This window comes from Diachasmimorpha longicaudata, chromosome 2, assembly GCF_034640455.1.
Source record: "Diachasmimorpha longicaudata isolate KC_UGA_2023 chromosome 2, iyDiaLong2, whole genome shotgun sequence".
Lineage (NCBI taxonomy): Eukaryota > Metazoa > Arthropoda > Insecta > Hymenoptera > Braconidae > Diachasmimorpha > Diachasmimorpha longicaudata.
The window spans coordinates 5,287,855-5,302,698 of NC_087226.1; the positions used below are offsets into that span (position 1 = coordinate 5,287,855).

The 14,844-nt window shown below is 40.5% G+C and overlaps 1 protein-coding gene across 5 annotated transcripts in view; it reads left to right on the top strand.

Moving 5' to 3' along the window:
* LOC135172634 (homeotic protein antennapedia-like) overlaps positions 1 to 14,844 on the top strand; it is a 146,118-nt gene that overhangs the window by 58,552 nt on the left and 72,722 nt on the right. Inside the window, exon 3 of one of the 5 annotated variants that reach the window (XM_064138822.1) lies at positions 2,886 to 2,952. The exons of 3 other annotated variants lie outside the window; for them this stretch is intronic. The gene's annotated coding sequence lies outside the window, so the exon portion shown is untranslated. Of the gene's footprint in view, positions 1 to 1,858; positions 2,555 to 2,885; positions 2,953 to 14,844 lie in introns of those variants that run through there. One more of the 5 variants, XM_064138825.1, reaches the window with a different exon arrangement.

Genomic DNA, 14,844 nt, shown 5'->3' on the forward strand with positions numbered 1-14,844 from the left:
TCTTATGCAATTTGCCAGAAAGGTTCAAGAACCCGGGAGATCCCGCAATTTATCTTGCCTTATGTTACGCCGAGCCAAGGCAACGGAAGATAGATGGCGTCACTGCCTCCTGCTCCCCCCCTCCTCCTACTCCTCTCTGGGCACCCTTCCTCAACCCCTCGGACTACTCCCCCCCCGTTCCCTACACCCCCGGGGGTATGTATAGCTTGTGCGACCACCTCACCCCCAGCCAATGAGGGACGACCGCGGTGGCCATCTTGGATGGAGAGTTATTGAACGAAAAAGATGAGTAAGAAACTTGTTATGGGGGTGCGTTCTACTCTCTTGTACCTTTTTCGAGGGGTAGGGGGTTGGTTTAACCGTGAAACAGAGAGGGATTGCTTTCTCATGCTGTGGGAGAGACAAGGGTTGGAGGATTTGAGATCGTATATCGCCTTGGGCACACCACCAGGCCAACTACAGGGGTTGTTGGGTGCTATATTGATCAATTGCTCTACCGTGCTTTGCGTTACTTTCTCCCCCCCACCCCCACTGATCTATATAGTCAACCCCCGGAACTGAAGTCGTGCGACCCGCTGTGCAACACGAGTAGGACTAATTATGTAATGATCGAGGCAGAGTGTTCATTTATTTATTGTTCGCAACGCATGCAACATCGCAATATGAAGATTTTGTTTGTTAAGGTTTGGTCGTTGATGCATTATGGATTGTCAGGTAAATTAACCTTGAAGTAATCGAGTACTTCCGGTTTTGGGGAGTCAGTGTTTTTCGATGCATGGGTGGGCTTGGTTTAATACTTTGACGAATGCCTGTCGCGTTTCACGTTTATTGGCGCGCGTGCCTGCAACCTGTCATTCGTACTAAATTCATTCCCCATCGTCACCTCTCCTTTATTGCAAGGGATAGTATCCGTCTCATCGGGCATTGTCGGACGTGATGTGAAACGTCAATGATGCTGCATTAGTCACCCCAAGTTCATTTTTCATTTTTTCATTCCATGTGGGATACGAGTATTTTGAGATGCCGAAAGTGTAACATTATTATTGTGGAATGAGGGAGCATTTGTCATTGAATTTTCAATTATGTTGTGGAATCTGGGGCAGAGGGGAAAAATTTGATTGCAATATTGTTTGGAGCTTTTAAGGTGCTCTAGAAAGGGACTAATCGATAGTGCGATTGACGCAAATTTTTGGAACGTTTTCAATTATTCGATCATTTGTCTCCTGACCTTATCGTCTCATCTATTTTAGTCGTCGCATCAGAACCGAATGGACCAATTGGGAATGGGTTGAATGGATTGATCGATTTCAAACAGTGATCGCCAGAAATATTATTTTTTGAAATAATTTGGTTTACATCTTGAAGTTATCTGAATTTCTGTTAGCCTCCATTAATAACATCAAGTTCGCAATTGCAATGATTTTCCGCAGTAAAAAGTTTTGATACTAACATTATTAATTTAAAAACAATGTGGCAATTTTGTTACGGGTATTAAATTATATCTCGGTGTCCTATCATTAAAATAAACATGTATATTCGTTGGTGAGATGTGTTTACATCTAAAGAATATATTAGACTCTGCGGTGTCGTGTAGCGTACCAGTTTAATTACCTTCGTTTATCGAAGGTTGGAGAATAGTCTGGGATTCAGAATGTTCGTGACGTTACGAAAATAAAGTCAAATATAGATTATAAATTCAGTTTCCAAGTCTCACCAACAGCATTTACCCCCCGAGAACCATTTCCCGCCCTTTTACATCCTCCCCATCACAAACTTGCGGGAATCCCCGTCGGATGGCGTTCGCGAAGATTCGCCGCTGTCGCCATCTCTCCAAAATCCCCGCAAACTGTTCGTCCCCACGTGCTCGTCCCCCTCCCCCACCACTTTCCCAACTCGCCCAAGACGAAGGGCAGGGGGCACTTCACCGGAGTGTGTCGACCCGACTGGGTCGCGCACAACTTCCAATAGTGGGGGGAATCCCCCGAGTGACTCCATGCCCGCCAGAGCGCAGAATCCCATCGATCATTCCAGCCATTTCCCTGTGTGTTTCACACCGCTGTGTTGCACTGTGTGTATCTCCTCCAACTACACACATCCATCTCACTTTACCATGCCAACAGTAACACATGGACAATTGCCCTTCACGTATTTCACATACACACCCCCGCGAACAAATGCCCCTACCACGAGGCAACTCGTGACGGTTCGGCGGGCAATGCCGACCATCACGAGGCCTTTACTACCTTCCTATTATATTTATGCGGTGGCTCGCGGCCAGCGAAGGCGAACCGGTGAAGATGAACTCTCTGGTCTGAGTACACCTGTCCGTCCTGATGTGATTTGTTCGATTTATTTTTAAATTTATCGGGTGGTTACCACGAGCGAGGGTGTGCCAAGCGATTATTTTACATGTCAAGTGTGATGTGCGCGAGTGATTCTACGAAATTGACAACAGGATTACCCGCGGTATCGAGGGCCTCCTGACACCACACCACGTGTCCGAGAGAAATTTTTAAGGGACAACTGGGGTTCGCGGTTGATGATCATGATCATGGTGCGTTGAAAGAGTTTTTTGGAATATGAAAAACTGTAAAAGTCAGTGTCGCATGTTACGACGATCGTTATTCATTTTGATGAATTAATTTTATGAATGAATTGTGTTTGAACTTTGTCGACGGTAATTTATTAAATCAGTAATTCACTTCCGTTGTATCAAATTATGCTCTCGTACTCCGTGTGGGCGATACCGTGGAGGGTATTGTTATTAATGTTTCAATAGATATTCCGTTCACGGTTGATCGTAAATCAAATAGGCCTACCTGTGAGATGGCATTATAATGATGTGTATAAATGCTTGTGTAACCATGCGATATTTATTGTTTCAGGTAAGTGACGTTCGAGCGCCAACGGGTGGAGGAACGGCCCACGTGTGTGCACCAAGTCTGGCATAATGTGAGAGTTGAGGTTTATATTACAGTCAATGTTAATATGTTTCACTTTGTCGATTCATTCATCAATTATTGTGCGAAATTATCGATCAGGTAATTCTGTTCGCGGAATCCACTCCGTTGATAATGCAGGACATCAGCTAGTGGGTTTCTTTCATACAAGGGCTCACTCTGGTTGTACTTAGTTCTTATTACGATTATTATGGGCCGGATGTGATGAAACTATTTTAATTGGTTGTGTGGCAAAAATCTCCAAATTTAGGGAAAATATCAGAATTTTTGTCATTTTTTTAACGCGGAAAATAATATGTAGTAAATTATTCATCTTCTTTGTAATTCTGAACGTTTAAGGGAAGTTTCACCGATTTTTTGGGGGCATTCCAATATTTTTAACTGAATTTTCTGCGAAAAATTGCGAAATCGATACTTCAATTTCTCTAATAGCTTCAAAAATCGGTAAAAGATTTTGCGTTTCATGATTTTTACCGGATATTTCTCTCTATTTCGGTCTTGTTTTGCCCTCCACAAAAAAATATTGACAATAATTTTGCTGTCCACTTTGAATTTTTGGGTACCGCGCTCTCATCTTCCTTTGGATTTAATTTCTGTCCACCGATTTTTCATAACCCAAACGATGAATATGGATTTTAAAATATCAAGACTAGTTCCTCTTGTCATACCCCGCGTCTCCTACCCCAGCTCTTGCGAAAAAATGAAACCGATGGTTTAAAAAACCCGGAGAGAAACTGACGGATGATTCACCACGACTCATTACTCAGCCAGCTTTTTACTTTAATCACATTAATGAAGCATTTAATCTCGCTGTGTGTTTTACAAGCCGACGGTGTGTGGCCCCAACATGGTAAACCCTCGTTGACGAAAATTTCAGGAGAGTCACTCGTATTATTTCCACTGCCACAGCTTTTTATCTTCCAGACGGGCCCTGTGGTGTGCTTCACTAATAACCGCGTCTCGTTTGGACTCGTTTACACCTGTAACACACGTACTCCGGGCTCTTTGTTTTTACGCCTCGAGGTGCTCTCTTTATCGACGGCCATTACCGTAATACATTGTGGTAAAATTAAATTACCCCTTGCTCGTAAAATCATGGGAATTATCGAATAAACACTCAAATTTAGATACTCATTGTAAGGAGTTACTCCCGGTATTCCCTCAATTTCCATTTTTTTTTTCCGATTTTCTGCAAAACAAAAGTTTCATCGCCGGATACGGACATCAACATTCACTAAAAATTATCAAACTCAAGTTCATTTGATTACAAAAGTGACAAAGAAAATTTAAGTGACGTCACCGTAACTTTTTCCACAAAATTCAAATAAAAATCGTGGAATGCTCCGAAATAAAATCCGTAACAGGTACGTCAAATTTTCCTCAACCACATTTCACTGCGGAATTGCGGAAAAAAAAGGAATTTCTTTTGCATATTTTTTCCTGTGCGAGGAATTATTTCTACGCCTTCATCAAGCTTTTCGGAAAATCCCCAAAAGTTTACTGAACATGTTTACAAAAAATATCACACAACCATGAAGTTTGTGTCATAAAATGCGGATAAAACCTAAGAAAATTGTTAAGTCAACTGATCAGTGTTTCCCAGAAAATCGCAAAAAAACAATTTTTTTATTTCTCAATCCTCCTGAGCATTGAAATTGAGAATTCTTTTGTCATTGGGGTCAATATAGAATGTCGGGACATCTGTCGTATTCCACAAAGACACCGTAGGCCCCGACACGGCGATAGAGCTGCCATCGTCTTACCATACAAACGTCTCGACGATTACATATGCACGTTTATTCGCCTTTTATTTGCTAAATACCGAGGGTGGGAATCCCTGCCTCACATCGCACTTTGTGAGGGCCAAGATTAATGCTCTGCATCCTGAGTTATCGAACGGTGAAAAATCTATCGGTTGAGAAAGGTAGTGCAGATAAAACTTCACGATGGATGATGTACAAGGAATTAGTTTGTGTCGGGAGTAGCCATTGGACTCGATTAATCAATGAATGATGGACTCCTTGAGTTCAGGAAACACCTTGCGTCCATCTATGTACCTTATTATGTGAGTATAACCAGCCTGACGGGAGCGCTTACCACCTGGATCTCAATACGTACCGTTTTATCGGTTTATAATCATTTCTGCGGGTATTCGTTAATAATTCCCTGAGAACGGGGGATATTCGTGTGAGAGGGACGTTTGTGTAAGGGTCAGGCCACATTGAGCTTCATTTTGCGTTTCGTGAAGTGAAAAATTATACGACATGTAGCATCCGAATATTTTTTTTGAAACGCTCGAATCAACAACATCGGATTTTTGTTCATGAAAACCGACAAGGGCCGCGGGTCCGGTGGGACTGCAAATTGCATGAAAAACTTCTTGGTTATTCAAAAAAATATTTCACATCCCTTCCACACACTGCCAACTACACGTCCACTCAAATACTCATAACGTCAAAAATTTTCGAAATTCCGTTCTCCAAAAATAGCGTTAAATTAGCTGAAGTATAACAGGGATGAATGAATAATATTTATTTTGTTGGAAGTCAGGTTAATAAATAAAATAGAATTTTATGTGAGCAGTTGAACAATAGTTCAATTAGATGTGTTCTTAGTTCGAGAGAAGTCGCCGAACTGAAGACGAGACGTCAAAGTGTCGGTATTTGGGATTTAATTGTCAGGAAAAATTCAAAGTCTGATGCAACATTTCCATGATGAAGTTCAACATCGGCAATAATCGGCTACATTCGGCGCTCATCGTTAACCAATCGCAATTAGTTACTGAAAACTTCCTGTGTGGCACAGTAAAAAATGAAGAAAGGGCCAATAAAATAAATTCCCTAGCTGAGAATTTTTAAAATATTTCTATTAATTTTTCATTTATCCTCAAATAAAAAATAATATACCTTCAAATTTTATAGTGTTGTTTAGTAAATTTTACGGTGTTGATAGGAATTCTTATGTGGGAGTAAAACACATTACAATATTCTAGCATTTTGCATCTCGATTCTCGTGCCCGGCACAGTAATTTTTCACAGACTATTCTTGTCTTGGTCACTTGCTTATATTACTCTGCAACCATTTATCTGGAGTTTTCATCTCAAGACCACCTAGCCAGTCTCTCCAAGAAAAATGGTCTCATAACATAATAAATTAAATTTATATGGGTCTAAGATGGGATCGAATTGTTTTTACTCTTTTCAATAAATAAAAACCAAATAAATCAGTATCCCGCTAATCTCTCCACGCTTTGACATAAAATTCAACCGAAACATTGGCATAGGGTACGTGTATCATATCGGACAGAGCGTGGCAATCTCCGAGGCCGCAAAGACGCGAACGCCTGGATGCGAGATATACAACAAACGCGAAGACTGGGCCCTTTGAGGTGTTGGCAAGACAACTTCGGAGGGCCCTCCACACCGTAGAAAATACCGAGGAAGTAAAGAAACGAAGAAGTCGAGAGAAGGGAAAAGGTGCCGGAGCCCTGACGCAAAGTGCAAGTCGATGCGATCGGCGATTATGCACTTACGGCGTTACCGTATATAAACGGTCCATGGGGCCCCGTATAAATGCACCAATGGTGAATGTATATAACGGGGGGATACACGAGAGCAATGTATCTTCCAGCCGTGACATCGCGGGTCTCGGACTAATCGCGCGACAATCTTCACTGAACCGGCCAAGAAGTCTGAGCGACGCGCGCGCCTGTACGCGTGCGCGCACAAGTGCGCACACATACGCCCTGAGAATACAGGAATTCATTGGGTGCGAGAAAAAGCGAGTTGTGAAACAGGGATAAGAGTATTAAGGAGGAAAAAGTGGGAATGAGGGACGAGAGGGAGGAAAAAAAAAATATCTGTGGTAGGGGTCCTCTGAAGAGGACTGCGATCCAACTGCTTGTGATGTTGAACGCACAAAGTTTCTTGACCAGGGTTTATATAGCTGGGGATATATCAGCACTCGCGAACAAACGACAATCGTATAATTAGGTGTCCCAGCAAACACTACACGCGAGACACATTGGTTAGCCGAGTGCAGGGGGGTTGTCTGTCGTGTCGGATGAAAATCTGTTGGCTCATCTGATAGAAGGTTAGGTTTCTTTACTTGAAGATGCGGGAGGAATGATTGATTATGTATTTTAACCCCTAGATTGGTCGCTACGTGAAGAAAATGGTCGCGCCGCGTTCTTCTTCATCAATTTTTATAGACAAGGTGAATCGGAAGAATTTGAAAATTTTACTCCGCTAATTAAGATGTCCGAAAGACTGCAGTGCCTTCAGAATAAAATTTTTATTCATTTCTGAGGAAAGAAGAATTATTTCAATGAAAGAATTTGGCCATTTCCGCGCGAAACGAAGCGACGCGAGACGCGACGCTGCCGGACGCTCGCTCAACGCGGTTGGAAACTGTAGAGTGAATTTGACAACGTTGCCATGAAAATAACGCGCGCCGTTTCTCCGCGGAGATGGCCGAAGTCGGCGAATTGCAGCGGCTGATCAATCCAGGATCAATCGACTTCTCTTTCATCATTTTTAATCGCGAATATACCGCATTGAACGTTCGTCTTCTCCGACGCGCGAAGCTCCCATGCTAATGAATTTAATAAAGCCGTCAGGTCGACAGTAATAATCACCTTGACATCATTCCATAATAAATCAAGTTGACAACTCTCGAATAAGAGTAAACGATTGGTCTTTTCCCGCAGCTCCAACAATTTCGAAATATCAAAGATCCTCTCGTAATGTCCATTTTTATTTATGACCGAGAATCTCCACGATACACTGAATCATTTTCACGTATCTATCGATGATTATCGCGAATCATAGGTCAAGTCGAGCCGTAGGGTAAAATAAAAGTATTTACGAATGCATCAAATGCTATCGAGGGTTGGAAAATGACCCCGGAGAGTAACAATAACGGGTGGGCCAATGAGAAAGTAGGAAAACGGCCAGCTGTAGGTTCGGCGCCACCCGCTCTTGTTTCTCCCCCCTTTGAACCCCCCTTCAACCTTCCTCGCCATCGCCGCGCTATATTTTTTGTTTGAAACTCTCTTTCGCTTGTCGCGCATACACACAGTAACACGGAAACACCAGAGCCACCGATACGAATCTATCGAACGTACCTATGCCGCCGCGTTTCCCTTGTGTGTCGACCGCACACGGCAAAAGGTAAAACCCGTAATTTATTCCTTCGACCAACCGCCTATTTTACCCCACAGCCAGCCCCCCCCCTACCTTACTCCCAATATAATCATTATAATTATTGTCTACCCTCAAATGGAGTTTGATAATTATCGTTCCTACATTTGTCGGATACGGCAATATACATTTGTTTCGGCCCCTGCCGGAGTTGAGCAGTCCAACCATTTCCTTGAACCCCGTGATAACATGAAGATAATGGATGGGGGGGGGGGAGAAGGGATGATTTAAAAATAGGAAGGAATAAATAGAATGTGTTGTTAGGGTACTTGTATATGGAAATTTCAACGGAGCATTGCACTGTTCTGTTTGGTCAATGATTTGCGTGAAGTTTTGTTGTGTGAAAGCACATGTTCATATTCGAGGCGGGAAATTTAAATACGGCGCGGCGCGCGTAGTCGGTTCTGTGTTATTTATGAAAGCAGAAGTATATAAATTAAGGTAGTCAGGTAAGAAATGTCAAGTTCATGGGGATGACTGGATTCGTATCGGTTGATAGAGTCACCGTGTGTTCGTATTGGAGGCGGGAGATTCAAATATCCCGCGCAATCGGTCGCGTACTATCTAGGAAGTAGCACCACTGCAGCCGCGGCGTTGATGTCTGTTTTGTGTTTACTTTCACTCAGGCAAACGCGTTGTGGACGCACTGATCGAGTATCGATTGGTAAATGATCGATTATCTACCTGAATTCGTCGGGTTCAATATGTGAGAAATGTCTTTTTTAGTTATGGAACCACAAGCAGTTAATGATGTCCGCCGGAGACGGGATGTCTGGCAAATAAATGAGACTGATTCCTGACTGTCAAATGTAATCGCCATATGTTTTTATTCGAGGCGGGAAATTCAAATGTGTCACGTGGAGCGTGCGATCGGTCTCGTGTGAGGAAAAATACGCGGCATTAGAGACACGTTAGTTTCTCATGTTTTTCAATCACTAAATTGATCAACTTTTGTTTCTTACATGTCTATGTTCATGGACTTTCATGAATCTTAGAAATTTTAAGAGCATTGGAGGTGCGAGTTTCACCCGTCAAACTGAAAAAAACAATGTTTTTTCCATTTTGAAGTACAATTATTTGAACTAATTGAATCGTCCTTATGTGCTGTATTCTCGAACTCTTCAGATCGTCTTAATAATTCAGTCAAATACACCAGGAACCCAATCAATCTCCGCGGTCAGACCCGATCGCAGGTGACAGAGCCCACGTATGACTCGCTATTCATTACGACTTATTTTCTCATTAGCCTCCTGGCACGTGTGCAATGATTGAAATACCGAACTAATTGCACTTATCGTCCGTGAAAATTGAATAATATGAGCTCGACCTTACGCACTTGTAGATGGCTCTTGGCATTCATGTAGTGAAATAAAAAAAAACACAAAAAAAACTTGGTAACGCGCATCCGTGTCTGCACGCGGCCGATGTAATGCGTCTTCAGCACGAAATGTTTCGATGCGTGAAGGATAATAGGGAGCTGGTTCGGAATTTATGAATTATTTATTCCATGTAAATAAAATATTGTGATAGAAATGAGCCTTAACGTTGTTACTTTTGAAAATGTTCGTGCAATTATTCGATCAACCCGACCCACTGAAGTTTATTTAATTTAAATACATTTTTGACCTTCAAAATCCCAATATTTATTGAAATAAGTGACGATGGGAGACAATCGAATCACAAAGAATATCAGAATAAGATTCAGGTAAAAATGAGATTAAAAAAAAAGTTTAATTGCAAGAGTTATCAACTTTTTAATTAATTTAATTAAGAGAGTCAACTTTTTAATTAATTGTATTTTCTCCGCCGAAATTTTCCTTTGCTATTTGCCCACATTTTGTTTTCTTTTATTATCTCGGATATCAATAATATAACATACTGACACAGCCAGGCGTCGAAAGTTTATTTAAACAAAAATAGATAAAATTGTAATGATCAATAATCAATTTATTTATAAACTAATATCCACGGGGAGCAAAGCATTGCATATTAATTGAAATTATTAAATGAAGTGTCGCTGAGAAATGAAGGGAAATATGAAAAAGTGAAGGGGGAGTACGTGTGAATTTTAATTACTCTGGTTGAGTTATATACAACAATAAAATAATATTCTCCGCGTTATGGTTTTAATATTACATTGCCACTGAGCAATTATGTTGATCGATCGTAGCCATTCAATTAGGCGGCTTCTCATGCAGAGTTGAGTTCAATGACTCAGATATCATGACTGATAATGGAGGAAGGTGTCTCGGTGGGTGGGACGGGAGGGACGAGGGGAGGGGGAGGAGAATTTACCTGGTCGAGAACTAGTTTAAGTGATTAACTGGGTATCACCGGACCATTTTAATCACTTTACGGAGGTTATTAGTGTCCGATGTTCTGCAGACATTTTTTTTTAACGAAAAAAAAAATTGTGTAATTGCGGGGGTAAAATATGGTGGAATGTAGTTCACCTGCGACGCGAATGAGATCAGTATGCTAGGCGTGAGTCGAAACAATATATTCATGAAATACAGGTGGACGATGAATTAAATCTTGAAAAAAACTGAATCCGTAAGGAGAAAACGAATGAAGACATCTTCGCTTTCAATTGAAGTCGTGATTATTTTTTATTAATTATGCGAGAATTTATTGAGGTTTTTCTTTAAGAGGGAATTAGTGGAGCAATAAATTACTCAATTGAATAAATAATATACGAGTTTAGGGATTTTTATAACGAACTTTTGTGGCACTTGAACTGAGAGAAATTTGTCATGAAAAATATCTTACGATTTCTATTTATTTAATTGTGCTTTTTTTTATAAAATATGCTACCATTTAAGAGTATTTTGGAGGCAGTTGAAGAAATTATTAACAAGAACTGGACAACAGGAAAAATGAACTGAATAATCAATGAATTTTCTCATTATTACACTTGCAAATGGTCCGATTCTGGTGAAATCAGTGATAAAATCAATGCAGCCGTACATTCAATTGTGAACACGGCGTTACGTCTGCTAAACCAGAAATAATCCACCATTATTTCCCAAGAAACAAGTAGCCATTCGGCACACATGATGAACAAGCAAAAGAGAGAACATTAATGTGTGTTCAACTTCTTGGACTTGTTCTTGTTCGTCGTGCACGTGGCAACCTGCATCGCCGGGAGGTTAGCGTGGGGGCGCACAAAGCCCAGGAGCGTCACGACGCCGCCGCCGTCGCCGACGAGTTACGGCAACAAATCACGCGATTCGTAATTGCTACTACCCAACTACGATTTCACGTGTGCTAGTCCCACCCCCTTCACAGCTCACTCCTTCATACTATCATCCCTTTTTGTTTCACTAGTAAGTACCCGAATAGAATTCGTAGACATTGATTGCACCTCTAACATTACCAAAACATCGATCCGATCCGATCTATTTTCGTTTTCACGATTATCGATTTATTTATTTTCATGGAGTGTAATTAGAATCATGCGAGTGTATGAATTCATTTTATTCGGAATCCGGAATTTCTTTGAAGAACTTTGAACCTCGGCGGGCGTCATAACCCTTGTGAGGTCGAAAAAGTTTTGATAGGAAATTAAACGAATTGGAAAGTGAACCATTTCCCATTTTTTAGCTCCGGGTTTTCTCTGTGATCGTTTCCCTCGGCTTTCTCTCTATTAATTTGTAATTACTGTCGAGTCCCTTAACTCGACTTCTCCATTTCTCGGGGCATTACCGATCAAGGGGAACAGTCCCTTCCACTATTTATGCGACGTTACGCACGGATGACAGCGCCGGAGGGGAAGTGGATTTCTCTCTTAAATAGTCGCGTTGTCTCTGTCGTAAGAGATCACTGCGCGCGTGGAAGGGGAAACCTCTAACATTTTGTTCTCCGAATCTGAAGCCCAGATACATGGCGAGAAAAAAATCTTTGAAAATTACCTGCCTGTTCCATAATCTCCCAGTCAAAAGAATATTCGGTAAAAATTACGGAACGGTTACTCACCGTTTCGGTAAAGTTTCAGAAAGAAATCCAGAACGTTCCAGAAAAAGTAAGGAACGTTCAGAGAAAAAATGCGAGTACGTAATTTTTAAAGAATTTTTCTCTCGGTTGCGAGATCCGCAAATCGATGATTTCCTGATCGATTTGTAAAAATAATCGATGGTTATGCACGTCACATCCGGCCGAACCATCGGGATGTTCGGTACAGGTTTACACTAGTCCATAACAATAAAAATATATTTCATAAATCGAACATGGCGGATATACGAAAACAATCAATCATTTCATAGTCGTCATCGATTATTTAATTATCAATTATTGATTAGTGGAGATATGAGGCATTTTCATGAATAAAATCAAAGGCAAAACCGACCGGAGAATATTTGATTAGCAGAATTATATTTTTTTCTCGATGCAGGGAGTGAAAGAGATCATTTCTATGAAAATTATATAAATTATTAATACTTCATTTTCAATCAAACGAATTAACTGTATTCATTACTTCAATGAAATTCCCCTCCACAGTCAGAGAATTCCCGCTGAAAATAATTAAATTTGGTATTCCATAATTTCGCAGTGAACAGAATGTTCGTTTAAACTACCGATACCATCTTAATAAGCCTCATAATTAAAAAATATATATCAATTAAAGATAACCCTTCGTCCGATGAAAATAACCCTCGTAATTGCTCGGTGGAAAAGCCGGAATAATCAAGAATCATTGGATCCTGGTGGGCTTACACACGGGGCGCCCCTGAGAGGTGAGGGATATCGCCGGGCGCGCCACACGTATGGGGAACGTCAAAAGGCGGGAGTGGAGTGAAGTAAACCCCGTGTTTCGATTTCCACCGATCCTTGCTGGTGTTAGAGTAGTCCTGGCTCGCCGCTAAGCCGCAGTCCTTGGAGTTCACTTGTGACCGGTGGAATCTCATTGTTACGGTGCTTGTGATCAAGTGAGATGTGGATTTTTATCAAGTGCAGGAGAGGAGTTATTTGAGTGCTCCAGCCGGTTGTTCAGGAGATTTAGGGAGGTAGGACTCACACTACGGGAGCCGGTAAGCGATTTTCTTAACGATTTTTCGGTTCCGATCGCAAAAATTTTCAAAATTTCATGCAGTAATTTCTGAAAGAGTCATATTGCTCTCAAAAATCGGCGGTTATCTATGCAATTTTGATTTTTTCAGAAGTGAAAACAGAAATTCCCCATTTAAATTAAACATTGAATTAGAATATAAATTTTTAGTAGCAAATTAAGCGATTTTCAAGAATAAGTGCCATTAATATGAGAATAAGAAAGCTATGAAAATCGTAGGATCTAAGAGGGTCAAAATCTTCTAACGATTATAAGTCAACTTCGAAATAAATAAATAATTTTAACCCTTTGAAAAAATAGATTGATTCGAGTCAGGGAAAAATCAGATCAAATCACATCAAAACCGATCTCGACATTTTGTGTTCATCAATTGCATTTACGGAACGATATTTTAGATAAAAATTAAACTTATGTCAAAAAATAGTTCCCAAACTCTACTTTTTCCACCATAATGGAACCCAAAACTAATTCAATGTCATTTCGCCCCACGTTTCGCCCTTTGGAGGTCCAATTTTCATCCAAAAACTTCTCCTGTATTGGCAAAATCAACTTAACAAATTCTGGAGTCTCAAATTAAAGTCCCGGAAGAACTATTTTCATTGTAAAATGAACAAATTATCAGGTGTAAGTGACTGTTCATTTTTATATTTTCGTGAATTTTTCTAATGGTCCAGATATCGTACACTAATGGTCGAGATCAAATACACCGGCCCTTCCCTATCTCATCAAAACATCGCACTTCATAACCTCCGGTCTCTCTTCACCCCGTTACCTTATACCGCCGATCGTGCCGCGAGATCCTTTCGTGTCATCGTGTCGTCGAGATTTTCACAATCGATAAGATAGTGTTTATACCGGCACATTATGCCGTATCTGTGTCTCCTGCATTCACTGAAATAGAAATAAAATATTTCAAGCGCATATAAATCGCTCCATCAAATTTCAATAGTCCTCCCCTTGTTTTTTGAAATATTTCGTTTCATGACTTATCGAAATGAGGGAAAATATGAGGGTTTCATGCGGCACGTGTTTTGCAACGTCGTTGGCTTCGACGATTCGACGACACTCGACCTTCTCGGGTGATCGATACTGAGCGGAATCGGCGTCACATGTGAAAGGTGCTGCCAAGTCCCTCTGTCCAAAGCCCTTACCGTGAGGTTGTCCAAGTTCTTCAGCTATTTTTTTCAATAAAAATACTCTTCAATTTTTATAGTTTAATATTAAAGCTGCCATTTTGGTCCGATTTGGTCCTCCTCTCCTGGAAATTATTCCACTGATTTAATTACTTAGACTTTGCATCTGTAAAAGTAAATTTCAATCAAAACTTTTCGCAGATATTTTCAAAATTTAACAAAAATAATTTTTGTAGAATAGTAGAAAATTGAGGACATTTTTTATGGATAATTTATACATTAATGTATGGATTTTCTAGTAACGTAATCACTCATTAACAAAATTATTTATATTGCTCGATTCGTCAGGAAGTTACAGTCAAAAAAATCGTTCCAAACGCGAAGTGAGTTTTTATTTACAAATAATAAATATTGGAAAAAAATGATTCTAATTATTCTGTGGAAAATATAGTTAAAAAAACATCGCATATGTGCAGTTTTTACGA